The sequence below is a fragment of the Vulpes vulpes genome, chromosome 6 (assembly GCF_048418805.1).
Source record: "Vulpes vulpes isolate BD-2025 chromosome 6, VulVul3, whole genome shotgun sequence".
NCBI lineage: Eukaryota > Metazoa > Chordata > Mammalia > Carnivora > Canidae > Vulpes > Vulpes vulpes.
In genome coordinates this window covers 103,857,773-103,883,328 of record NC_132785.1, presented here as the reverse complement: position 1 = coordinate 103,883,328, position 25,556 = coordinate 103,857,773, and the positions used below count along the sequence as shown (strand labels likewise).

The 25,556-nt window shown below is 45.0% G+C and overlaps 1 protein-coding gene and 1 pseudogene across 13 annotated transcripts in view; one reads left to right on the top strand and one right to left on the bottom strand.

Moving 5' to 3' along the window:
• Positions 1–23,454, bottom strand: part of SUSD6 (sushi domain containing 6) — a 97,483-nt gene extending 74,029 nt beyond the window's left edge. For 3 of the 13 annotated variants that reach the window (XM_072761835.1, XM_072761832.1, XM_072761831.1), the window contains exons 1-2: positions 12,113–12,261; positions 9,142–9,219 (exon numbers count right to left, since the gene is read on the bottom strand). The gene's annotated coding sequence lies outside the window, so the exon portion shown is untranslated. Of the gene's footprint in view, positions 1–9,141; positions 9,220–12,112; positions 12,262–23,201 lie in introns of those variants that run through there. The other 10 variants (XM_072761827.1, XM_072761828.1, XM_072761833.1 and 7 more) reach the window with 8 other exon arrangements.
• LOC140599391 (metallothionein-2 pseudogene) lies at positions 7,115–7,452 on the top strand (annotated as a pseudogene).
• Positions 23,455–25,556: the final 2,102 nt, after the last annotated feature.

The window sequence follows — 25,556 nt, the reverse complement described above, 5'->3', positions numbered from 1 at the left end:
ATGAGGCTGCCACCTCGAAACCCATTTGCCAAAAATAAAAGATCTAAAGAGGTGTTTCAGAGAAAGTTTGTGAGAAGAAAATTCAAGCTGGTTTTATTTTCACATAAGCTACAATTAAATGGCTTTGCCTTTGCAACCACACTTCCTACCTACAATTCCAGTAAGTTTAGATGTGCCCCATAGACTTAAACCGGATTACAGGGAATTCAGCTGGCTAAAACTGGTCCCAGCCCACGGCCATTATTAGTTATTAACCTGTTTCATTGTCCTAGGTGGGTCTGAGAAATAAAAGGCAAACTGAGGAGAGAGTCAGCATGATGCTTAAAATTCTGCTGAAGTTAGAAAAGGAAGACACTGCTTTTAATTTCATGTAAGATTCTACTGTTGGAAGAAAAAAAATGCAACAAAAGCTATCAGCCCCATCAGCAACAAAGAAAGAAAACGCTTGTATTTGCAGAATACATTCACACCCCCCTAATGTCCCAGAGGAATCAATACAGATGCCATTAACAAATAAATCAAATTCTGAGCCCAACAGGTCTGTTACCTTAAGCTATAAGCTTCCCTATGGCCAAGCACCTTTCACCCTCCTTTTAGAAAGATTCACTACATAGGCATCTGGCCTCACAATTCCCCAAGAACCCTAGTGACCTTCTAGTATGAGCATATTTTCCACGTGAACCAGGATTTCAAGAGAATCTCAGAATGAGGTAAACTCTTCAGGGACAGGCCTGACCCTTCTGCCCTTTCCATTCTCTCTTAGATCCTGGTTTCCAGAGCACTTGAACAACTCCTGGATGGTCTTCGGGCCTCCAGACCATGCAGAATTCTGCTAGGAATTACACTCTCAAAGCACACTGTCAGATCACCTTTCACCTCTAATGGGTCACCTATGTCTACCCTATGTAGCATTATTTTCTGTCAGTCCTCTATACACAGCTTGCAAAATGCACAGAAGGCACAGGCCCCAGCCCACCTGGAACCTTCAAAGGAGGCTGCAAACCCAGACAGCAATCAATGCAAACAATAAGGCAGGAATATTTCAGTATTCCATGTGGGTGTAATAAAATGCTAAATCGTGAGGTATGAATTAGAAAATAAGGAAGAACAAGGAGCAATTTGTAACCTAAGGACAAAATAATGAAAACAAACAAAAAAACAGAAAGGGTCTGAACCAAGACAAAGAGGACCTTAAGAGGAAGGAAGGAAAGAAGGGGCGCCTGGGTGGCTCAGTTGGTTGTGTCCAACTCTTGACTTCGGCTCACAGTTCAAAATCACAGGATCATGAGATGGAGCCCAGAGCTCCACATGGGGGCTCCGCAGTCCATGGGGAGTCTGTTTCTCTCCTTCTACCTCTCCCACACAGGAACACACTCTCTAAAAATCAATCAATTAAAAAGGGGGGGTGGGGGAAGGAGGAATGAAAAAGGAAGAGATCTGACCTGAAAGCCTGGAGAGCTGAATAAACATGGAAAAAGAAGGAATTTCTTGGGCTGGGAGGCTGAAGTAAGAGGAGTCGGGAAAGGAGAGGGAGAAAGGCCATGAATCAGGGAAAAACAGAAAGAAAAAAATCCCATTCGAGATCCTCTAGGGCACAGGACAATTCTTAGGGCTTCCCTAGTATCTATCACCTTGTAGGCTCCAGTTATTCTACAGAGTATTAAGTATCCAACTGAATACTTAGAGTAAAGCCAGTCTGTACATCCATGAAAAACAGGCAGAGAAATTCCACTTTGGATGAGTAGGTAGTGAGAGCCATGAATGTTCTTGAGCAAGAGACACAACCTAAGCCAAGTGAAAAAGTATTTACTAAAAGCCTACAATGTGAGGGGCACCAGAATACTTAGTCCTTGCCCTCAAAGGGCACTGCCACCATGGAAAGGAATGGTTAATTCCACCTCCCATATATATATAGGTCTTCATTCTCTTACCTAATCTCATGAGATAAGAACAATGTTCATGGGAGATGAATGTGGCAAGAGAGACTAAAGCAGCCTAATTGGTGAGAGAGGATGATGAGGTCTGGTCAGGATGGTAGTGGCAGAAACCCACAGAAGAAAGAATTGGCAGGGGCTGGTTACTGACTAGAAAAGAGGGGATCAGAGAAAGGGGGTCATGATAACAAAGAAGTTAGAGAGCAGGAAGATGTGGGTTTCAATTCCCAGATGGTGACACTATTTCAAGCCATGCTTTCACTCCCTTGACCACCAAATGCTAAGGTCAACCAGCTCAGCCATTCTCCTATTTCTGGGAATGGGGATTACATATTCCATCCTTCCCATCAGCCAATGGTCTTTTAAGCTAGTTGTGATTTCCTGTAATTCCCATTTGCAAGGAGGTGAAAAGGATCGATAAGGAGAAGAGTTGACAATTCCTTTGTCCATCACAAAAGTAATAAATATATCTCAACAGTCCTGCACTAAAATTTTGCTGGCAGCTCTTATTCTGGGAAAAGGAGAAGGAAGTATTATGTTTAAAAAGCCCTGAGGTGAGGTGCCTGGAAGGCTCATGAGGCTAAGCATCTGCCTTCGGCTGGGGTCAGGATCCCAGAGTCCTGGTATCAAGCCCCACATTGGACTCCCTTCTCAGCGGGGAGCCTGCTTCTCCCCTCTCCCTCTGCTGCCACTTCCCCTGCTTGTGCTCAATCTGTCAAAATAATAATAATTTTTAAAAAACAAAAACAAAAAACAACAACCCTGAGGCAGTGTTCTCACCCAATGAGTTCTCCTTCTAGGCAGAACCTCCCTAGCTGCATTTAATGAGAGAAGAGGGATGAGACAGGGAAGCATCCATCCACCCTGAGAGCCAGTACCAGTTCCTATAGAGAAAAGAGGCCCAAGAACCCTCAGCACCAACCCTCAGCTGTGTGAAAAATGAGCACAAATCAGGAAAGTAGAATCAACAGAAAACCAGGCCACAAATGCCTGAACTCACAGCACATTGGAAACCAGCGGCTGGCCTTCCACATAACTGCTCTGAAGGCGGAGAAGACCCCTGGAGACAAGGGGGTGGCCAAGTGCTTGTCCCAAAGTGGGGCTGCCCTCTGTAAGGCTGAGCCACAGAAGGGCCACTGAGGCTCCCAGAAATGTGGCCCTTCTCTCCAAGACCCTTCTGGCCATTCTACCATCCCTGACTACCCTAGACAGAAACAGCATGGTAACAGGTGAGCCGTGGTGAGAGCTGGAAGGGAAACCATAGGTGATTTTCTCCCTCTGTGACTGCGAGCAGGCTTCACTTCCTGAACTTTCTTCAAGAAACAAATATAACTTGAGATTTCTCAATGTTTCAAAAACAAGTAAGTTAACAGGGGAAATGAGTTTGAGATGTATACTTTACAAAGGAAAGGTGCAATTTAGCCCTCTCTCTTATTAAACAAGAATAAAGGGGGGGAAGTGCAGATTGAATGAAAAACACTTATTGGTTAAAGCAACTTGGTGGATTCTCTGACATTTTCTAAAGAAGCACCTCCCTCCCACCTGTGACATATTTTGACAGCTTGAGCAGTCACGCTTCACACAACAACCTCAAACAACTAAAATAAAACTAGGGTGTGACCTGAGAATATCTGTTATGGCAAAGCATTTTCTCAGTGCTTCTGTTTGGGCTTCTTATGGACCACAAAAGGCCTTTTTATAAGCCTGTGGCCTGGCTGTATCACCAAGGAGTGGGATGTCTTGTCAATCTGAAAGGAATAGTTTCTATAACTGGGGTGGTCATACTCCCAGTGATGTGGACCCTGAGAACAGTAACAGCAGCATCATTATTATAAACAGACACTTGACTGCTTAATTACTGTACATGGATCTAAACATTTTCTGTGTAATATTTGATTTAATCCTCACAACAACCTTAAAAGGTAGATATTAGGACTATCTCCATTTTTAGACAAGGCACAAAGAAGTTAAGTAACTTGCCCCAGGTTATTACAATTAGCAATTCATGACACCAAGATTACAAACTAAGCAGTCTCACCCCAAAGCACACAATCTCGGTAGAGGGTCAAATTTATTCTGTATTAATGTAATTGATTTTAAATATTAAAATTATCCTGGATGGGGATCCCTGGGTGGCGCAGCGGTTTGGCGCCTGCCTTTGGCCCAGGGCGAGATCCTGGAGACCCGGGATCGAATCCCACGTCGGGCTCCCAGTGCATGGAGCCTGCTTCTCCCTCTGCCTATGTATCTGCCTCTCTCTCTGTGTATGACTATCATAAATAAATAAAAATTGAAAAAAAATTATCCTGGATGTATTATAGAACAGGAGGCAAAATTCTCATTCATTATAAAAGAAAACAGGAAGCCTTGAAGACTGTTCACACTCTATGCGTGAAGAGAGCTCTATACCCTCCTGAGGTGGGCTTGGACCTGGCTTTGTAGCTCTACTTCAGAACCTGAGCAAAGGGAAGTGTTTTATATGTGAATGCCAGGACCTCACCCACAAGGGAACTGATTCCCAAGGTGTAAGATGGATCAGGTAATTCTAATTAACCACACTTTGTGAAACACTGCTTTGGGGCATTCTAGAAACTTCTGAAGCTGCTGCAAATTTGGGAACTAGGTCATTAGATGTTGAAGGCTAATTCCCCTGAACTGCTAATGAGACAGGCACCGCATGTTTAAAAAAAGCTGTTGAAAGTGGAGTGGACTACAACAGAAATTCAAAGACATTAACTCCCAGAGCTCTCTTTACAGATTTGGATCTAATGGAGAGATTGCCCTCTCCACGATGTGTATATATGCTTGTTTCCAATAGTCCACAGCTGAGATAAACTAGCTAGAATGTGCCTCAAAAATGAGCTTAATTGCTCTGGAAAAGAACGGCCAAAGATGGATATGCTGCATATTAGTGATCAAATTCAGATATCCTTAATAGTAACTTCAACAGGAAAAGGCTGGAAAGGGAAGAATTCCTTCTTTTTTTTTTTTTTTTTTTTAAATATTTGTTCTTTAAAGTCCCAACATAGAGCACCTTGCCTGGGTCTTTGTACTCATGTGTAAATTGAATAAAGATGTACTTACTTTAGGGTTTGCCGCTCTATGTTTTAGTATGTCAGAAAGTGCCCATCCACATAGGTGAGCTCACCAATTTTATCCTTCTTCCTTGACTTAAATTATCTATTTCAATTGCATAACTATACAAGAAACATGCCTCCAGGTTCAGAACGGGTTTCAGTAATTTAATTAAGTTATGTAGAAATGCTAATACTCATCCCAGTGGCCGGAGCTGCCCATTAAAGACAATGTCAGAAAAAAAAAAAAAAAAAAAAAGAAATGCTAATACTTTCCTGGGAACCAGGCTGACCCTTCCCAGCTCCTTTCTAGTCTCCGAGGGTAAGCCCTGCCTGCTGCCCTCCCCTTAAGGTGGAATGCTCTTTCTTCCTGGATTTCCACAGTCCTAACAGAGGCTGGCTCTGCTACGTACCAGCATGCCATTCTAGAAAGGTTCTTTTAAATCCAATTTAGCATTAATTCTCACAACTATAAAATGGGTGTAAGCAACCTACTTCAAAGCTGCTGTGAAGATTACACAAGTTAATACAAATAAAGCACTTAGAACAGTGCCTGACAGGTAGAAAGCACTCCACGACATGTTATCTTTTATTATAAGTCTACCTCATAATATTAAAAAAGTTTTACATGAATCTAGAGCTTCATAATTTTCAAAGCAGTCTCAATTCATTATTGCTACAATTAGTCCTCACAATAAGGATTTAAGTCAGACAAGACTGAAAGTGTATGGACATTTCCTGCTATAATGAAGAACTGGTCTGACCATGGGAGCTCAGTTACTCAATATCTCCTTGGAGTTAAGAGTTGGAAAACCATCTCAGTCATCTCTGTATTCCACCTCCATACATACTAGCAAGAATCAATAAACCAATGTTGAATTGGACTGAATGTAGGGTTTGACCATACCATCAACAGAGCAACTCTAGCCTTGTGGCAAGGAGTTAGGGGACACATCAGAATCATTATTCTAGGGAATGCCTGGCTACCCCGAACACAGACAGACAAGAGGGCTACCTTTCCCAGTCCTGATCCCAATTCATCTTTGTTTTTTTTTTTTTTATATTTTCTTTTTTTTTTTTTTTTAAGATTTTATTTATTTATTCATGAGAGACAGACAGAGGCAGGCAGAGACACAGGCAGAGGGAGAAGCAGGCTCCATGCAGGGAGCCCGATGTGGGACTCGATCCTGGGTCTCCAGGATCACGCCCTGGGCCGAAGGCAGAAGCTCAACTGCTGAGCCACCCAGGCGTCCCCTAATTAATCTTTGAGAAGAAAAGAAGCATCTACAGGAGAGAGAGCAGTCAGAGGTCACTCAGAGGTAAATGGCAGAAGTGTCCTTGCACAACCTCTGAGGCAGCAGGGAACCAAGATAATATAACGGGGCATAACCCAGCCCCTCCTGCTGGGCCAAATGGGGATCCATAAATGCAGCATCTCAAAGGCAGATAATGCTGCCTTCCCTATCTGAAATGGGAGTTGCCTTTCAGTAGAGTCCTGGCCAGTCTATAAATACCAGGGATTAAAAGGCTTCCTGTGGGGCCAACTGCCACCTGCCTAAATACAGAGACTATTTGGTCTTCCAGACCCCAAATAAACCCCACAGTTTCCCTGAGGGAAAAGCTGCCATCATCCAACAGTATATACCCCTTCCTTCCAAGTAATACCTCAATCTTTTTATTTCCCCCACTTTGGTTGTTTTCTTTTTTCTTTTTAAGATTTTATTTATTTGGGATCCCTGGGTGGCGCAGCGGTTTGGCGCCTGCCTTTGGCCCAGGGCGCGATCCTGGAGACCCGGGATCGAATCCCACATCGGGCTCCCGGTGCATGGAGCCTGCTTCTCCCTCTGCCTGTGTCTCTGCCTCTCTCTCTCTCTCTGTGACTATCATAAATAAATAAAGATTTTAAAAAAAAAATGTTTAAGATTTTATTTATTTATTCATGAGAGAGACATAGAGAGAGATGGGGACAGAGACACAGGCAGAGGGAGAACCAGGCTCCATGCAGGGAGCCCAAAGTGGGATTCGATCCCGGGTCTCCAGGATCATGCATGGCCTGGACTGAAGGAGGCGCTAAACCGCTGAGCCACCGGGCTGCCCCCACTCCAGCAGCCTCTTCTCACCATGGATCCCAACTGCTCCCGCGCCACGGGGGGGCTCCTGCACATGCGCCAGCTCCTGCAAATGCAAAGAGTGCAGATGCACCTCCTGCAAGAAAAGCTGCTGCTCCTGCTGCCCCATGGGCTGTGCCAAGTGTGCCCAGGGCTGCATCTGCAAGGGCGCATCGGACAAGTGCAGCTGCTGTGCCTGATGTGGGGGAGAGCCTATTCCTGATGTAAATAGAGCGACGTGTACAAACCTACAGTTTGTGGGGGGGGTTTTGGTGCTTTTTGTTTTGGGTCCAACTCTGACCCGTTTGCTATTACGTTCCTAGTTATTTTCCCTATGAAATAATACGTGAATTATAATAAAAGCTGTCGACTTTAAAAACAAAAAAAAAGAGCTTTTCTGAGCTTTAGAGCTTTTCTGATCTAGAAACTGAAGACAAGCCACAAAAGTATAGTACCTGGCACACACCATGCACTCAGTACTTCCTACCTTGTCCTACTCTCCACTTTCTTCTTTCTTTCCTAGGCGCCATGACTCTGACTATCACTGTTTCTAGGTATCATATGTGCTACATCCAAATGTCTCAACTGAAAGGAGTAACTCAAATGATGAACATTTTAGTCACCAGTGTTATCCATGTAGCAGGTACATTCTGGGACAAGGTCTCATCAGCAACCTTCAAATTACACTATAGAGAAGACTGGTTACCTTAAAACCTCCCCACCACAAATGGGCCATTTGGTGATGAAAGTAACCAGAGGGAACAGGAAGACACAGAGCTGAGAGTCACTTGTGGCCAGAAGCAAGGGGGAAATAAAGGCCTCTGTAAGGTAAGGGCAGCACTTTCACATGCGACTAAAACCCCAAAAGAAAGCTTCCCATAATTCCACATTTACATGTAAAAATGTTTAATTAATTCTGTCAGCAAGAACAGCTGCCAGTTTCACTAGAAACACCATCTGGTTCATTTCTGATAAGGCCCAGGCACGACTTCACATAGGCCAAAGACTGCCTACAATATGGTTCCCAAAAGGTGGCATCCTAGATGACAGCTCCAAAGGCAGTGTGCCATTCCTCTCTCCCCAGTGCGCGGAAGCTGCTCCTGCAAGTTCAATGATTAGGCCTGAAATAAACCCAGAGCTTGGTTCTTTTATAAGCATCTCCTCCAAATCTTCCAGGCATCGCCCTGGCTAACTCAACATATGGCCGTAAGACAAGTCACCAAATTAATCTGTGCCTTGCTTCCTGTAACTCTGAAGTGGGCATACATTCCAACTCACTTCCAGACATCAACCAGAATCAACTTAAGCAGGTCTGTCTTCAAAAACCAGATAAATACTCTAGAAACATGATAAACAGCCTGAACAACTTGTTGTTTTTTTTTTTTTTAAGATTTTATTTATTTATTCATGAGAGACACAGAGAGAGAGAGGCAGAGAAACAGAGGGAGAAGCAGCCTCCCTGCTAGGAGCCGTACGTGGAACTTGATCCCAGGACCCCAGGATCAGGCCCTGAGCTGAAGGCAGACACTCAACCACTAAGCCACCCAGGTGTCCCAACAACTGTATTTTAGAGGGGCTTTCGTAAAGTGGGTGCAAGGGTAGCTTCTCCACTGTAGAGTCTCATTCTGCAATTAGCCAAAATTAAGAGGGTCCCTTCCACAAGGCCTTTAAGCTCCTCCAAGGATCTTCCTTTTGCCAAGCCAACAGGAAGCACTGGAGGCCTTTATGTAGCCACAAATAATGAAAGAAAGCAAGCTGGGAATGAGAGCAGACTTGTCTAGAGGTGCACAGACTTGACTGGTAGTAAGTACTGAAAAGTGACTGCCTCAACAGCAGGGCCCTTCAGATCCTGATGTGGAGTTATACAATGTGAATGCAATACTACAACAAGTATATGTTCCAAAATAGACTACAAGGTTTGCCAGCCACCACTAAATGCAAATTTGGAAAAGGGTGTATTTGAAACACATGAAAACAACATAAAAACTATGAAGTGCAAAAGTCTGTATAAATACCCATACTCACTGGGCAAATTTAGATGGGTAAAACTTTTGACATTGAGTTGCTTGTATTATTCATCAAATGGTAAGTACTTCATGAATCCTATGAAGAAGAGAACAAGGCAAATGTTGTAAAGTCTGATTAAGAGAAAACCAAAGACACAGGGTGAAAAGTGTAATACAAACCCAACGTGAGGAACTGGTGGCATTAGCTCTGACCCCCTAAGTTTGGTGATGAGGAACTCCCACTTTCTGGAAACAATTCCGGGCAGGAATCACCCAGGGTACCCCCCCCCCCAACTGCCCTCCCTCCCCAGGCAAATGTGAATATACAGAACATAAGCCCACAGCAGCAAAGCTCAAAATCTATTTCCCATCAAGTCTAACTTCAACTCAAGCATTCAGTCCCACAAACAGGCAGACAGTTCTTTCTGGAGCAGGAGGGAAATCACAGGCAGTACCAAAGTGGTACAGAGAGAGGTCTTCCCCTAGGGAGGCTAAGCCCATCCTTGTGCAGGCCTTCCAGGGTGAAGGAAGAAGAGGTAAGCAGACTAAGGACTGTTGGTGTGGACTCCAGCAGGAGGGCAGTTAACAGAGAAGGCCATTTCCGCTAACTCAACATGGCCTCAAGACAAGTCACCAAATGACTCTGTGCCTCACTTTCTGTAACTCTGAAGTGGGCATAACTCCACCTTGCTTCCAGTATAGCTGTGAGAATAACAACTGATAACAGTTAATTTACTGAGCACTAACCACATGCCAGATACCAGGCTAACTGCTTGATATGTCTCCTCCAAGCCCCCATGCATAGTAAACATTACTATAAACCCCCATTTTCAGTTGAAGAAACCGGTGGCTTAACAAAGAGACTACCCAAAGCCACACAGGACAGACTGAAAATTTAACGCTACAAAAGCAAGGGTTGACCATGAATTAATATTAGTATCACTTCTTCCCCAAACAGACTGCCATTTGAGTATTTTTTTAGTTGCCAGGTACTGTACCTGGTTTTAAATATCCCATTTTAGGGCAACCCTGGTGGCTCAGCGATTTAGCTCTGCCTTCATCCCAGGGGGTGAGCCTGGAGACCCGAGATCGAGTCCCATGTCGGGCTCCCTGCATGGAGCCTGCTTCTCTCTCTGCCTGTGTCTCTGCCTCTCTCTCTCTCTCTCTCTCTGTGTGTGTCTCTCATGAATAAATAAATAAAATCTTTAATAAATAAATAAATATCCCACTTTATTTGATTTTCATAATAATCCCATGAGGGAGTACTTTTAAGTTATATGTGCCAACAGTCAAAAATCCGAATGACAGAAAAAGAAAGCTTAAAAAGTTACCATTTTCCTGTTCCCCTTCATCAGCCCCATAGCAAATAATCATTAATATTTTGGTAGCTACCTTTCTGGAGACAGGCAGTGTTAACAATATCATCCCCATTCTACAAATGACAAAAATAAGGACGAGAGAGGTTAAACTTGATCAAGCATACAGCTGGAAAATGGCTGAGCTGACAGTGAAAGCGTGGTTAGTCTGAGTACCAGGGCTGCTATCTTTCATTTGCCTCCCACTTCTTAAAACAATCGCCCATTTTCATTCACCACAGGAAAGGGGGAAACTGCCTGGCCCACAGCCAGTCTTACTCCTCCACTTTCCTAACTACATGGAAAAAAACAGACAGGGCTGTCCAAGCACACCCTGCCCCAATAACATCAGCACTGCTTTATGTTTCTCTAAATCTAAGCTGTCATGGGTGAAATGGGACCTTCACTTCCAACCTCCTCCCTGCCCACACAGACTCATCTTTGCCTCTGAAAACAAGGGCAGGACAATGGGGAAGAGGAGGTCAAGCCTTGCCTACAGGAGACCCAACATCCCTTTATCGGCAGAAAAAGGAAGGATGTTCCTATAGGAGCTTTCACAAGTTCTCAGGTGAAGACTGTCCCCCTTTGGAAACAGCGTTTACAGAGTTGCTCAAAATCCCCATCAGAATCCTTAAGACTCAAAGAACTCAGAACAACTTCTCTGGCTTACCCTCAAATGGACTTTTTAATAACCCCAAACTGCACGGTTTTCTAGATACCAGGGTTTTGACCCTATGGCCTCTCCCCTCCTCCAAAAATAAAAATAAAAGCCCCTTGGACAATATAGGAATGCTTTTCCCTATTTAGGAGATGAAAGCCACCTTTCAAGATTTGTATACTTCTACATTTTTGTCCCAACCGTACACAAAAACATGCTGACCTTCAGAGTACCTATGCTGAGATGGGGTAGCAGAACAGGAAAGGGTTGCTGTATTGTTTTTCATGAGAAAGTCGAGATTTATCAAGTCTGCAATTCCAGGAGGTTTCCTATTTCCCAGCATGAGGTACCAATGTTTGATACAGCCTGAGCCCCCAGCTGACTCAGGGTCACTATTTACTAGAAGCACAGTAGCTGCTAAACATCTACTGGTTTCCGAAGGCCTTGGCTTTCCCATTTGTAAAATGGGACTATAATCTTCCTCACAGTGGGACCCCTGGGTGGCTCAGTAGTTGAGTGTCTGCCTTTGGCTCAGGTTGTGATCCTGGGGTCCTGGGATCAAGTCCCGCATTGGGCTCCTGCAGGGAGCCTGCTTCTCCCTCTGCCTTATGTCTCTGCCTCTCTGTCTCTCTCATGAATAAATAAATAAATAAATCTTTAAAAAAAAAATCTTCCTCACAGTATTATAGGACTTCTTACTTGAAAGCCCTTTGTAAAATGAAGAAATCTGTATTGCTATTAATATGGATGCCCAGCCTGCATAGTAAACACAGCGGAGACTTAAACCAGACCCTCCATCCTCAAGGGGCTTAAAATCTGAGTGGAAAAGACAAGCCAAAATAAATACCGTAGAACATTTGTTAGTCTGTGTGCTACAAAGAATCCCTATGGAGAGATGATTAAATGGGAAAGAGCATTCAATAAATACTTGTTCAATTAATAAATGAATTCAGATACACTGCTTGAAAAATACCTACCTTGTTGCTAGTCACAGAAAGTTTTACTAAGACAAAGGCTATGAAATCTGTTCATTCTGCTGTTGCTCACATATATCCAAGAAAAGCAGTGAGCATTTGTAGAGAGCTGGCCTTCTTTGAGATGTGATTTTCCAAAAGCATGCAGAGACCTTCAAAGGAGATGACCCACACAATTACATTTTATAATTTGAGAAATAATAGAACCACTCCCAAAAGAACACAGTTCTGGAGAACAAACAGAAACAAGCCATCCTACTAACTACTTCCTTGACTGCAACCAGATTCACAGTGGATGCTAAAAATATATTAAGTAAATAAGGCCAAACGTAGATACACACTTGTAGGTTGGATTTAGGCCATGATCAATGATGCCTCCTGAGGTTTTTAAAAGATAGAGTTCTAGAAACAAAAATCTGGGCCTGATAATTAGCAGGGGTAACTCTGGTCTTGGAACCAAATTTTTTTTTTTTTTTAAGATTTTATTTATTTATTTGAGATAGAGACAGAGACAGCAGAGCAAGAAAGAAAGCATGAGCTGGGGTAGTGGCAGAAGGAAAGGAAGAAGCAGGCTTCCCACTGAGCAGGGAGCCCAACATGGGGCTGGATCCCAGCCACCTGGGATCATGACCTGAGCCAAAGGCAGATGCTTAACTGACCGAGTCATCTGGGCGCCCTGGAACCAAATTCTTAAGGGGTCCTGTAGTTTGGTTTTCACTGGTCTTGCTAAAACATTTGGAAGAACCTCCAGCACCCTCTCTTTCCTTCACCTCCTCCCACCTCTGCAGACTCTGAGCAGTCTTCTTTTCCTGCTACCAGTCAGAGTGAAGTTGGTGAATGTTAACCGCTTTTTATCATCTTGTTTATATTTGTTTTTCACTCAAACTAGGCCTCCCTCCAAATGTCTCTTTCCAGAATTTCATATAATTTTCATAGAATTTTCTACATATCAATACCACTCTTTAATTCCTTGTCATCACAGTTCACGGGCTCAAAGTCACTTTGCCCTCTCATTCTATTGACTGATTTTAATCCTCTATCCCTGGTCAACCACTTATCAACCAACCAAATAATCCAGGAGCTGAGTACAAAGAAGTGGACAAGACAGTCACTGACCTCAGGTAACTCCCAACCTCAGCCTAGAACCTGGACCAACACAGAGATAGCTACCCATAGAGGTAAAATATATGGGGTTAGGTGCTTATTGGGAGGCTTATGTATGCCAGTATTGTATTAGATCCTTTGCTGTACCAGCAGGTTATAAAGCCACAGACAGATCAAGAGATAGCACAAGTCAATATTTACATCTGAAATTGACACTTGGGGGCAGCCTGGGTGGCTCAACAGTTTAGTGCCGCCTTCAGCCCAGGGCCTGATCCTGGGTGCCCGGGATCGAGTCCCACATCGGGCTCCCTGCATGGAGTCTGCTTCTCCCTCTGCCTGTGTCTCTGTCTCTCTCTCTCTCTCATGAATAAATAAATAAAATCTTTAAAAAAAATTTTTGTTTTGACACTTGGAGGAGATGGAAGAAAAAAACATATTCCCTAAAGAATTCACACTACTGATTCTATTTCCCTCCTCCCAATTTCTCACCGTGGAACCCACACTTGCTTTTCTTAATTTAAAAAAAAAAAAAAAGGTATTTCAGGGTCTGAAAACATTTCCACACTAAAAATTGATTGGTTAAATAAAGCCCATAAACAGGAAACTAAACTCCTAGATGGAGCTTACTCTGCAGGGAAAAGCAATTATTTGCTTTCTCACCTGGAAGGCCAAGAGGATTCTCCAAAAATACTTTTCCAGCCTACCTCTCTTCCAACTTGATTGCTGGATGGAGCACATATGTCACTGAAAAAGTCAGAGCAATTCCTTCAGAGTATCAAATTGAAAGTCTACTTTGCACAACAGATTCCTCCAATACTACCCTCAAGTAAATAACCATGGGTATGCCCCTGGACTGTGAAGGCCATGAAGGCAAAAACTGTGTCCATTTTGTTCTTTATTTACAACCATATACCTAATCCAACCACAGGCATTCACTAAATACTTGCCAAAGAAATGACCAGATTTACTTCCTTTTGGTCTCTGCACTAACCATCTATCTGACTCCCACCAGCCTGGTTGGTCAGAGACCAACGAGATCATCAGCTTACAAACTATTATGACTAGAAGGTGCATGTAAAGGGGAAACAAAGATGGCCCAATGAACTATTATGAAATCCAGAGCCTGTTTTTCTTGCCATCCCGCTATGTAACAAACAAAATCCCCACAGGACTGAAACAAGGAGGTAGATGGCCTTCCCACGGCAGTTTCCACCTGGCTGTTGGATGAGAATCAAGGATTGATAAAGGTGTGGACTAGCTAATATACTACTTGTTAATTCGCTAAAAATGTCTCAAGTGGGCCAACTGCAAAAGCACTACCCACTGAGCACGAAACTGCTCACTGGCTTTCCAAGGTAGAGAAAGCTAGCATATATGACCTCAGCCCAAGAAGACTGGTTCCTTCTGGACTGATAAGTGACACAGTTAGAGATGTGTAGTCACACTGCAGTTGTCAAAGGGTTTTAGACTGCTAGTGGGGTGGGGGAAGGGAGCATCAACCCTCCCAGACAGCATGTTTCCAATCATTAGCAAGTCCTACTACATCTAGGATGCCACCAGCACCTGTCACTGTCCCACCCGGGCAATGGGTACCCAAAGGGGAAAATGACTCAGAGAACACATCCTATTGGCCTAGAGCATGTGGTGTTTATGAACCGCAAGGAAACACAATACAGAGATAAAATAGTTAAGCAGGCCCAGCCTAAGCACAATAGCACCCATTTTAACAACTGTTCTTCCTCAGAAGAACTGAATTTAAAGACTCATTCCTCTTTGTAATTTCACTATTAGGTTCAAAACCACAATCACAGAAAAGACACGAATTTGTTCCTAACAACACGAACCACACACTACCCTGGACTCCAATGAGAGAAGCTCAAAGGAGAGAGACGTTGATCATACAGCAGTTAGAAAGAGCAACTAGACTAGGGATCCGGAGCCCTGGCTTCTAAAATAAATAAAATAGTTAAGCAGGCCCAGCCTAAGCACAATAGCACCAGCAGTTAGAAAGAGCAACTAGACTAGGGATCTGGAGCCCTGGCTTCTAAAATAAATAAAACAGTTAAGCAGGCCCAGCCTAAGCACAATAGCACCCATTTTAACAACTGTTCTTCCTCAGAAGAACTGAATTTAAAGACTCATTCCTCTTTGTAATTTCACTATTAGGTTCAAAACCACAATCACAGAAAAGACACGAATTTGTTCCTAACAACACGAACCACACACTACCCTGGACTCCAATGAGACAAGCCCAAAGGAGAGAGACGTTGATCATACAGCAGTTAGAAAGAGCAACTAGACTAGGGTTCCGGAGCCCTAAAAAATCTGAATCTTCAGATAAAAACTTTATCTTCCCATTCAGCCTTTTGAGACTCCTAACACTTGGGAACAGAATTTGCATTACCAAGTAAAGCACACTCCGAAACTCTAAAACTTTGTCAGGGAAGTTATATCAGCATTCATACACATTTACACACACACACAGGCAAGAACTTTCTGGAAGGAAATCCCTGGGCTTGGCTCCAGGTACAGCTGAAGGTAATACAGATACAGGAGAAGATAACTCAAGTTCTTAGTTTTTATCTGGCTTCTTGGACAAAAGGCATGTGCCTTGTGCCCCACATTTCTCTGGTGTGGAACCATCTTGATCCTCTAATAAAAAAATGAGGTGGCCTGTACAGGCATACTTTCAAGAGCTTCTGGTAGTGACCTAGGAGACACTAACAAAGGAGGAGTAGAAGGAGTAAGAAAGGAGGAGAAGAAGAAGGAGTAAGAAAAGCAAGAGCAGCTACTGACCACGAATGTTAGTAGATCCACTTAGGACAAGGGCAAGAGGAGGCTCCGCATTATTTCAGTAATATGGCTGGTATGGTGTGAAACCAGCCAGGAGCAGATCGTGTAGAGGAAATGACACTCCCAGCAGTACCATCTGGTCCTCTTTGTGTCTGGCATGATCTAGATTTTTAACCCCAGGTACAACTAAGGTCCATGAGTAAAAGCCCTATAAAAGCTGTTCTGAAGAGCAGGCTTTCTCAGACCTACATTTAAACCACACTCAGGGTCCCTCTCCCTTCCCTCTACCTTGAAGGTTGGCTCTCCATCCCAGCCTAGCAGAAGCCTCTAAGCAGGTGCACAGAATGCTGGCATGGAATGTTTCATAAGAAAAGGAAAAGCTTCTGAGAACTATAAATTACATGTGATAAGGAAGGCTCTGTGGGGTTCATGGTAAAGTTCACTCCATAAAACACAATGACGCGATTTAGAACTGAGGCTTCATGCTGAAAAAAAATTTTTTTAAAGCAGCAGTACATGTGCACTGAATGTAGGCACTATTGCAATCTGTAAATTCCCACCACTTTTTAAAGTTCAGCACCAAAGATTTAGAAACAATGCTATTGTATTTTTACACACATAATTCTTCATTTTTTTCTTTTTCCTAATTAGCAAAGAGTAGCATCTTTTCCTAATTCAGGGCAATAACCTCAATGACATAGAATCAAAAGTTTTTGCTATAACACTGTTTTTCCTCAAACTGCATAACCAAAATGCTAACTGCAAAGGAGAAATATAGATGCAGCTTTGAAAATATCTCCCTTAAAAAAAGAATATATCTCCCTAAGAAATAAAAACATATGTCTACACAAAACTTTCTACATGGGTATTCACAGCAACATTATTTATAATAATCAAAAAGAGAAATAATCCAAATGTCCATTAGCTGATGAATGGATAAACAAAATGTGATCTAACTATACAACACATTATTTAGAAATAAAGTGGGATAAAGTACTAATACATGCTACATTATGGATAAACCTCAACAACATTATGCTAAGTGAAAGAAACCAACCTTATATTTTTATTTTTTTACATTTTTTAATTTAAATTCAATTTACCAACATACAGTAATAACACCCAATGCTGGGATCCCTGGGTGGCGCAGCGGTTTGGCGCCTGCCTTTGGCCCAGGGCGCGATCCTGGAGACCCGGGATCGAATCCCACATCGGGCTCCCGGTGCATGGAGCCTGCTTCTCCCTCTGGCTGTGTCTCTGCCTGTTTCTCTCTCTGTGTATGACTATCATAAATAAATAAAAATTAAAAAAAAAAAAAAAAAAAAAGAAAGTGCTAAATAACACCCAATGCTCATCCCATCAAGCGTGCTCCTTGGTGCTCATCATTCAGCAACTTCTAAAGACCACATGTTGTGTGATTCTATTTATGTGAAATGTCCATATAGGTAAACTATAGAGAGTAGATTAGTGGTGCCTGTGGGCTACAGAGATTGTGAGGAACAGGGACTGACTACTAATGGAGTTTCTTTTGGGGGTGATGAAAATGTTCTAAAATTAGAATATGGCGATGGCTGTCAGCCACCACTGATCTAGTTGATGGAATATTACAAAGCCATTAATAAATAATTATAAGCTATATGTCATTACAGAAAAATATGGTATGCTAAATGAAAAAAAATACAAAATTTAATGCAGGGATTTCCAAATGAAAGAAAGCAGAGAATAGATGGAAATGATGTTTGTGGCAGGACGGTAGAATCATGGTGATTTTTTTCTTCCCCCTATTTTCCAAGCTTTCTGTAATCTTGTCCCCAGTGTGTTAATTTAAAAAAAAAAAAAAAAAAAGTGGCCCCCAGTCTTCCCTCAGACAGCCTAGGCTACCACTTAAAATGCAAAATAAGCAAAATCACCTTGTTCTCTTTTTCAAGTTCCCTTTTTTAAACTTCCACCCACTTAGTTTACTGAGATCAACTGAGAAGAGCCCAAAGAAGGAAGAATGGGATAAACAGTCCTATCCTATTCCCAGAAGCCAATTTCATTTTACTGGCTTTGTGAGAAACTGAAGCCTAGTCTAGCCAAAAATCTAGCAGAGTGTCTACACAGAGGCCAACTCCATGCTCTGATCTTAAACTTCTGTGGGTGAAGGCAAGTCACTGCTGGCAGGAGGTTGGATTTGGAAAGATGAGACTTTCCCCCTCTGTAAGAAAGGATGGTAAGAAAGGAGAGGCTGGGAAAGTGCCCCTATTTATACCTCTTCTCCAAGGTTTTATGTCCAATCTCCAACTACAGCAGAAAAGAATCCTGAGTCATTGAATTTTTCAACACAAAAGATCCTCTTCTGAGTAATAAAGAATTGTCAGTCACCACCTCCGCTGTCTGCAAACCCCTGAGAACCTATTACTGTCATCGGGAACCCAGGCTAACTTTCCCTAAATAAAGCAATGGGGTGCTACCAAAAAAAAAAAAAGAAAAGTATAACACTTGCACATGGGGGGGGGGGGGGGCAGAAGTAGAGGGAGGACACACCACTATCAGGTAATTATAACAATCCACTAACACTGGCCACAGTAACGGGGAACTACATCTGTTTCTGCTTGAGAAAACGTTTCAATAATATCCTGTTTCTGGAATACTGCATAAATTCTTGGCATGCAGCCTTCAGATGTTTCAAGGGTGCTATTTTTCTTTTCTGAGATACAAGGGCCCAGGAAGGAGAATATATCACAGGCAACACAGGAGCCTATGAAACCTGTCCAGTTCTCACTACAATTGGGGCGTTTTCTGCTATTGCTATACCAGTACCTTCACAGACTCAAGCGTCCCCACACCCTGACAGAAGCACAGGTGGCCTTTCACAGCTGAACTGACCCAGCTCAGCACCACTGGAGGTCTACCAGCAGAGTGGAGACTTCCACACTCAGGTTAAGAATCAGAGTGCAAACAAGAGGAACCCTGCTGGTTTCTAGGCCAAAGGACTAAAAGAGAAAGAAAAAGGATACCATCACAGACACAGGAGCACAAAGGAAACATCTACAGATGCCTGACAGGTTTTGCTGCTAAAACCTAAGCCTTATAAGAGGTATCTCTTTCCCCAGTGCCTCCACTTTGTCAAATAAAGGTTTTACACAAAGACACAAACTTACAAGCATCCAAGGGAACAATGGCTGTTGCCTTGAATCCCAGCCAGAGTGGGAGTGAACAGATCTTGATGCTCAAGGACAGTCACCCCAACGCTGTCCTGGAATTGCTTCATTGGTCTCAGATTCACAGCTGTTGCAGCTTTAAACACACAAACCCCCAGCCCCAAACCTCAAGCTGCAGCCTTCATTTCCACTGATGTGAAATAGCCCTCCCACATTACAGGCATCATTTCTCACTGCTCTAGTTTTTAAGTCTCCTGAAATGTGGCAACATAACTTAAGAATATTAATTTTTTAAAATCATTCCACTAAATGAAATCTCACTATGGTAGGATGTGTGGGTGGCCCCTAGATTGAAGCCATCTTGAGGAGAAACCAGGAGCAAGAGTTTCTATTATCATATATACACTTGTCCCAGTGTCTACCCTTAACCCACCTGTCCTAATACTCAACACTCAAGTCTGCATCCAAGCAATATCTGCTTCTAAATATTTAAAAAAAAAAAAAAAAAAAAAAAAGGCACCAGGCTTCTTTCTCTATTTGTTCTTTCCCCTATTGCTTAAGGGAATGTCCCTAAAGCAGACTTCCTTACTGTCCAGGAAGAGAAAAAAGGGACAATGAATCCTGCTTTTTAACTTCAACTAGAAGATCACGTTAATTCAGGAGCTCAGTAAAATGCTTCAAGGATGGCAATTATACAACCAGTACCAGTGGATCTGCTGACATTCAAGCCTTCAAGTGGGCAGTGCAGGCCTATAAGTGGGCACTACAGTCCTGCTGCCTCTTGGTACATGTGGAAGTAGAGGACAAACAGCACATGAGCTCTCTGGTCGTCTTCTCTGTCCACAGGCAGCTCTGCTAAAGGCTTCTCCACAGTACACTTGTTTTAGTACAGAAATGAGGAAGCTTACATGACTCACTAATTTTTTAAAAGATATTGTAATTCTCTGAGCCCACAGCCAGACACCAGTACAGTTGACCCTTGAACCACACAGGTTTAAGCTGCATGAGTCCACTTTCACGCAGATTTTTTACAGTACCGTATTATAAATTTATTTTCTCTTTCTAGTGATTTTCTTAATAACATTTTCTTTTCTCTATCATACTTTATAAGAATGCAGTATATAATGCACATAAATATAAAATAAGTGTTAATAAACAATTTATGTTATCAGTGAGGCTTCCTGTCAACAGTAGGCTATTAGCAAAATTTAGGGGGAAATCAAAAGTTATACATGGATTTTTGACTGCATAGAGGTCAGTGCCTCTAAACCTGTGTTCTTTTAAGAGTCAACTGTAGTTACTTGGTGGTCAAAACAGCTAAGGATATGGGAAAAGTACACAAGGAAAGATGTAAAACATCAGGCAAGTTTTTATCTGGGCTATAGAAAAGCATGGAGGCATAGAGAGAGTGAAATAATGCTTAGTATTCGGTATTAATAGCAATAAACTTGAAATAAGTTTTACTTTTAAGGAGCAAGTGAATTATTACCTTTGGAGGGTGCATATAGGTATATGGAGTGGGAGGGCAGCTGTAGAAACTACAGCCCCAGCAACAGCGAAGGAGGAAATCCCCTGCCAGAAGATGCACCATTATATAAGAGCGCAAGTTCAGTCACCACATGATGGAGACCTGCCAGGAAACCAAAGTGCTGAGGTCTCCTCTCTGCCAGCCCCTATCTGTAACACCTAATTCCTCTCCTTCTTTCTGATGCCTAAATTGTGGGCTTTGAGAAAGCAGGCCGCAGCAAATAGGCTGAACTGTGCCATTTGACACTGGGTTTGGTCTCAGGGTTTAAATACTTGACAGGGGAGGGGGCAGTTTACAGCCCTACTCTGAGCACCCAGCTCTGTCCCCATCTAACTATAGGTGAGGATTTGTTTAATATGCCACTTCTACTACAGTATCCAAGTCATTCTGTGGACAGGAAGTCCTATCAGGCCTCATTATCAGTAGTGTCCTCCAATTTAACTCACTAGACAGAAAGAAGGTCCCTAAGCAGCACATGGTTACCACTTAAAATTAAAATAAATCAAAATACACCAACTTAAAGGCTGTGAACTCCACGAGGACATGGTTATGCTATGCGTTACAGTATCCTCAATACCTCAATACCTTACTGTGTATGCCATCTAAGCCTGGCATACATTCTGTATCACATAAATACTTGAGAATACTGAATGAAAAAATGAATAAACATATGAATATTGTGCACATACCATAAATGTACCTTGGAGAGTTATGGATGCTCCAGATCTGAGAAAGAGCTTGAAGAAGTAATGCTTTGAAAAGCTTCTAGAAAGACACCAGTTTCAATTTCACTAAATGGTAAGCAAATTAGAAGCTAACTGTATAATCTAGCAGTTAAAATGTGGGCTCTACCATGAGCTATTTTTGTGACCTTGGGCAAGTTATTTGTTTGATTTTGGTTTCAACTGCAAAAAAAGGGGGGGGGGGGGATAACAATATCTACCACAAAAGTCTGTTATTAAATGAGACCAAGAAAGTAAAGTTCTTGGCACAAAACATGGTACACAGTCCTCCAGAACTGTTCCTATCATTTGCTATTACTGTTGCTTTAGTAAACACCTCCTTTACTGAGGGGGAGGCAGACCTACTCCTGCCCCTACACCCAACCGAACTGTGAAAATTTTCATTTCTGGTTGAATATGCATCTAGCTAAAAAAATGCAAAGCCAGGCAGCCCCAGTGGCACAGCGGTTTAGCGCCGCCTGCAGCCTGGGGTGTGATCCTGGAGACCTGGAATCGAGTCCCGCGACGGGCTCCCTGCATGGAGCCTGCTTCTCCCTCTGCCTGTGTCTCTGCCTGTGTCTCTACCTCTCCCTGTGTGTCTCTATGAATAAATAAACAAAATCTTAAAAAAAAAAAAAATGCGAAGCCCAGAATATTGAGAACTCAATGCCAAGAACATGTCTATACTAGCCTCCACTAGATGGTGACAATTTGGGTGTGGAATTCCCAAAACAGAAAAGGTGTGTGCATCCTTCATACATACATTTTAAACCAGAGGAACGAAAAGATCAAGAAAATGTGTTAACCCCCCCCCCCCCCCGCAAAGGATGCAAAGACACCCCTCCTATCTCTGCAGATCTAGGAAGGGCGCAAACGCCCGCAGCTCAGTGAACCAGGTAGTTTCACTGCACCTCGGTACAGAGCACACACAAACCCTGTTAGCAAGGGCAACAAAGCCCAGCGGGCCGCCTGCCCCGAGACCACATACATGCAGCGGGAGCTGCAGGATTAGGCCTCTTGGCTAAGGCATGGACCTCCACCTAACAGCCAAAGCCTTGATTTTGACGCCTTTTCCCTCTTGGGTCCCACCGTCCCCCACCCCCACCCCCACCCCCACCCCATGCTAATCTCGTTACAGGTAACTTTCCACTTCAGCAGCCCGCAGCCACACTATGCGGGAGGGTCACACCTACACTATTATTTGGAGTCCCTAAAAACCAGGAGTAGAAAAAAAAAAAAAAGAGCTAAACAGGAAGTGGTTTCGGGGAGTCTCAGCCCGGATAATAAAGTTTTTTTTTTGTTTTTTTTTTTTTTAGGGTTAAAGAGCAGACGAGGCGCGCGGGGAGGGCTCCAGCAAGCTCCGATGCTCCCACACACGGACTCCCAGATTTCCTCGGAAAATCCACCGCCGCCCCGCAGGGCCCGCCGCCGGGGTCGGCCGGGGGGGAAGTAAGAGGTAGAGAGGGGGCCTCCGTCCAGCTTCTCTCCGGCGAGCCGCCGGCCGGGGAGCGCGACCCTGCACGCGGCGGGCGAGGCCAGGCGGCCCCCCGCCCCCCGCCGCCCCCAGCTCCCGGCCGCAGCCCGGCCGCAGCCCGGCCGCCCGCCGCTCCTCCCGCGGCCTCCGCACCGCCGCGCCGGCCGCCCTCCCGGCCCCGCGCGCGACCGGCGCGGTGACAGCGGGGAGCCTCCGGGCGGTCGGCCGGCCGCGGCTCCCCGGCGTGCGTGCGCGCCGGCCCCGCGCCCCTGACAGGCGGCCGGGCGCTCGGGTGACACAATGCCGGCCCGGCGCGCTGACAACTCACCCGGGGACGGCGCGGCGACCTCCGCGAGGGGGGCTCCAAGCGTCCGCGGCGCCGGGATCCGCTCCGCCGCCTGCGCGCGCCCGCAGCCCTCTCGGGTCTCGGCGAGGCCCTGCGTGCCCTTGTCTGGCTGGCGCGGGCCGGAGCTGCGGGAGGAGGCGGCTCAGGAGAATGGAACGCGGCGGCGGCGGCGGCGGCGGCTCCCGCGTCACTGGCCCAGCTGTACCGCGCGGGCGGGGGAGGACCGCGGGGGGGGAGGGGAAGGGGCGGGCGGGGGCGGGGCCAGGCGCGCACGCAACAAGCGCCGGCGTCGCGCCGCGGGGACCGCCCCCTGGGAGGCCCCGCCGGCCGACGGCTGCCAGCACGCACGCGCCGCCGACAGGGCCGCACGCCCCGCGGGAGGCGAGCCCGGAGCGCGGCCGGGAGGGGGGGGGACTCCTTAAAGGGACAGTCACGCCGACCGCGCTTGACCCGCTCGCGGGCCGTGGGTGGCACCGCCTCGGCCTGCCCCGCGTTTGCAGTGCGCTCTCCAGCTCTTTCACTAGTATTATTTTGTGTATTTTTTCTTCCTTTGGATGTTATTTAGGTTATAGGATTACTATTATTTGCAGATAATTGGATTGCTCTCCGTTTCTCGGGGCGCTTCCATGCACGTTGCCTTACTAGCTCTTGAATCGCTTGCCAGACCTAGGCCGATGCGGGTCATCATCCCCCTCTTCAGGAGTCCTTCTCAAAAGGTGTAGCGTTGATTACCAAGCTCGAAATTGCCCCAAGGGAGTGGGTGCGTGTAAAAATGCAGACTCGGGATCCCGCCTCCAGCCCTTCTGATTCAGGAAACCCGGGATGGGACTCAGGGATCTATTTTAAGAAGCATTCCGAAGTGATTTCTCAGCACACCGAGATCTGTGTTGCGATCTCAGCACACCAAGGATCTGAAGGTTGCGAAAACTAGTTAAGAGCAAGGACTGGCAGAGTCGGGGCTGGGACCACGCCATACTCCTAACTTGATTTCCCATCCTGAGCCTTAGCTCTTTGGGCTGTTTTCCAGCATACACTATGCGAACACTTTGTGCACTGTATTGCTACATCGTTTGTTGGTGATCTCACTGCAGCCCCGGGAGGGAAGTCCTCCGTTTGTGTGTTTACAGGGCTTGTGGCCCGTTTATGGCAGTGATGGTGACTTTTTACCTTTGTGCCCCTGGACCTTGTACAGTGCCTGTTCAGAGGTGCTCAATAAATGTTGCCAGAGGGCAGCCCGGGTGGCTCAGCGGTTTAGCACCGCCTTCAGCCCGGGGTGTGATCCTGGAGACCCAGGACTGAGTCCCACATCGGGCTCCCTACATGGAGTCTGCTTCTCCCTCTGCCTCTCTCTCTCTCTGTCTGTCTCTCATGAATAAATAAAATCTTTTTAAAAATTAAAAAAATAAATGTTGCCAGAGCTCCTACTTGGGAAACAGTGCAGGAGTTTGCGGTTGGACCCACAGACTTCAGCCTCCTGAAGCTTAGGTCAGGCAGGCCCCTCCTCCCAGATACACTTTGGACAGGATACTCCCCCCTCAGGGCCTCTCACCTAACCTAGTTCTAGTAGGTTCTCTGGGAAAGTGCTGTGAATTAACAGGGCGTGTCCTTGAGGTAGCTCAAGCCAGACCAGCAGAATGTCCCTCCCCACCCCATGCACAGGCACCCATCCCCAAGAGACTCCTACCCCTCTGGGGCCCACAAAACCTGTGGCTGTAGCTACATTTTCCTTTTGTCTGTCCTTGCTCTGCCTTCTTTCTTCCTTGCCTTCCTGCTGGGCATCCCTTCCTTCCTGCTCATTTCAGCTCCCTACTGGGGCTGCAGCGGCCCAGACCACCAGGGGGTTGAAAAGCAAGTATTGGGTCTGCCTGTATCTGCTACAGAGCTCAGAAACCCTGTGTGGGCTGCAGGAACACCCCAAGCATGCCCAAGGCCCAGGAAGGAGACAAGGAAAGGGTAGGGGAAGAATCAGAGAAGACAAGTGGAGAGAAGAAAAGGTGGGCAGATTACCTACAAAGGGAACTTGGCTGTAATGAAATAAGGCTGAGCATCAGAGCTCCTGGCTTTGTACTGCAGTCAGTCTGACCACTAACCACCTCACCTCAGTGACCTCATGCAAGACCCACAGCCTCTCACACAGTAAAATGGCTTCTGAGACTCTTTGCAGATCTGTAACTCACTTCCTAAAATTCCTCCCCTGCCCCACCCCCCCACCCCCTGCCCAGTGTCCACAGAATCAAATCAAACTCCCAAGCAAGGGCTGTGTCCAGTGCTCCATGGCCTGTCCCAAGTCCTCTCCATCCTTCCACACACCTCACATACTACCTGCGTACCTGTAAC